Source organism: Bremia lactucae (assembly GCF_004359215.1).
Source record: "Bremia lactucae strain SF5 chromosome Unknown BlacSF5_NotPlaced_4_SHOA01000001.1_737238bp, whole genome shotgun sequence".
NCBI classification, from domain to species: Eukaryota; Oomycota; class Peronosporomycetes; order Peronosporales; family Peronosporaceae; genus Bremia; species Bremia lactucae.
Genome location: NW_027152016.1, coordinates 271592 through 274475, shown reverse-complemented (window position 1 = coordinate 274475; position 2884 = coordinate 271592).

Sequence of the window (2884 nt, the reverse complement as noted above, 5' to 3'; positions counted from 1 at the left end):
TCCGACTCGCACTCGTAGTCGACCTCCAAAGAGGGGTCGTATTCACGTGGTGAATCACCACGTGCACTCGCAACACCAAGTGTTGTGCGAGTGGAAGACACTACGGTAGACGGAACGTCTACCGCAAGAGATAGCAGTGCATCACCCGCGGCTGCACGAACCGCAGCCGAAGGCTCAGCACTATCATCACCCCGCATGAATTGTTCCTTCATGCGATGGAATTTAAAATGATGGACCTGACCAATCAAAATTATTTAAAAAAATTCAGTGGTCACTTAGCGACCACTCCATCTAATGACATTCAGAGTGATTGTCGTTTAAGGAAGGGGTGATGTACGGGGTGTATCGTTACATGAAATTAACACTTTAAGGTTGTTAATTAATATATTATTTAAAAGGTAGATAATATTTGTAGGATATTACTTTATATAGTAATGTTCAGAAATCCTATCCATAAATAGGTATAGGCCATTATATCTATTTATGCCGCAGACGAATCAGCTGTAGAAGTAATCAAAGAGAGTTACAAGATAAGATAGATAAGAATTCATTTACATGTTTAGTATTATTTTATAGTTAAGTCAGCAGTTACAAAGATTGATTAAGAGACACTTAACTATATTAATACAGTTTTCATTTTACCCTCTTAAGTTAACTTGTCTTAAGAGAAGTCTTCCTCTATACGTACAGTGTACGTCACCTAACGAAAGGCACACTCACAACCGAAGCAGTGTGAAGTGGGCTTGTACTGAAACAGTACAAGTCGCAGTGCCCCGTTACACGCCATCCGGAAGTCAATAAACGGGTGTTTAAAACAAAGCGTGATGCAGACGGTGAGATTGAGCGTTTTAAGGCTATGCTCGTCGCCTGCGGTAACGAGCAGGGCTTTGGCGTTGACTATGGTTTGATATTTATTGCGGTGATGGAGTTTAGTACGGTGAAGATCATACTGGTACTTGCACTGCATTGGGGGGCTAGCCAGACATGGCGATATTCCAAATGCATATCTGAAGGCAGACAAAGAAGGACATTTGGTGATTTTAATCGCCATTCCTCAGGGAATGATTGTTCCAGGTGATGCTAGATCAATTTGGTGTTACTGGGTGTGAAAAGCTAGCATTACGGCTTGAAAAGTCTCTTTACGGGCATAAACAAGCAGGTTGCCTTTAAAGTGAATTATTGAGCACAAAAGTAGAGGAGAATGGGTTTACTCGCTGCTTGTCAGACCTGTGTCTGTACTTGATTACGATCAAGGCAATCGCATTATCATCGGTATGTATGTGAATGATTTGTTGGTCACGGCTTTTATTCAGACCACGGTAGATGAATTATTAAAGTAATGAGTGTTTTGTCTATCAAGGGCTTGGGCGAAGTTAACAAGTGTTTGGGCATGCGAGTTAATTTAATTAATGCAAAGACCTACACGATTGATCAAACCGCAGCAATAGTGGAGATGCTGAGCCAAAATGGACTGATGCAAGCAAATAGCGTGAAGGGCAAATTGGTGAAGAAACTAGCGACAACGAATCAAAACCAGTGTATTTGGAAAATGGGGCAAAAATGGCAAGCCAACTAGACGAGACTTTCAGTCACTAGTTGGAGTCCTCTGGATTGCCGACTGTTCGAGACCTGACATCATTTTTGCTGTCCACAAGGCAACAAGGCGGACGCACTAGCCCAGCGTCAGCGACTGGAAGTTGGCGAACTGCGTTGCCCGATATCTGAAGATCAGAAAAGACACGAAACTTTACATGAGTATTGGTACGTAGGATGATGAAATCAAGCTTAAAAGTTGGAGTGATTCGGACTCTGCGGCAAATACGTCGGACCAAAAATCGATTACTGGCGCGTTACTTACCGTGAACAGAGTAATTGTGCACTGAGATTGCAAAACAACAACTGGAGTATCCCTGTCCACCATGGCGGCAGAATTTATCTCGGCGTCGCATGAAGGACTGGAGCTACTGGGTTACGGGGAATGCTGAAATAGATTGGTCCAAAGGAGCCAATGAGCATGCTGATGGACTGTCAAGCAGCAATTAAGTAGTTAGAATGTAAAGGAAGCATTTCGAGCACAAAATACGTTTATGTGCGCATGCAATTCATATGCGATAATGCAAAAAAAAGGGTATAGTGAAACTTAGTTACGTGTAGTCAAAGCTCATGAAGGCAGGCCTGCTAACGAAGACACTGCCGGCGCCCAGAGTAGCGGAAGTGCGAGGACTGTTTGAACTTGTGTGCTTATTGTAGGTGATTTGGGCAAAGCAATCGTTCGAGGAGGAGTATTGAAAACGATAGTCGCTGTGAAAGCGTTTCTCTCGGCTGACCACTTGGGATTTACGGGAGTTTCTGTCGTCGGTTTATTTAGAAAAATCCAGGCGAATGATTTGTTCCGGAGAGACGTAACCTACGTGACAGGTAGCTCGCTACAAATGACACTTCTACTTTACCTAACATCATTACATTTTAAGACACGAGCATCAACAACACCAACAGCACTAAGATTTAGATTAAGTAGCTCAAAATGTCTAGAAACCGCAGCGTTTTGATTTGGTAAAAACTTTTACGCAATTATATTTAATTGTTTCGTTGGATGTTTTCTGACAAATTAGAAGCGACGATTTCCTATAATTGTATTAAAATTGATGGGTGGTGGCTGATTAAAGGTTGGGGGCTGAATAACGATTTCAAAATAATATATGCTCCTTTGTGAATTTTCTTACGAATTTAAATAAATCGAAAGTAGACATTTCCTCGCACATAAATTTGAAGTACCGAACCTCGATTAATGCAGTCTGACTACCTTCAAATTTAAATATATAAATCTTCGATGACACTTCACGAAAGATAGAAGATTGTCAGTCCGGATCTTCCCTTTGACACG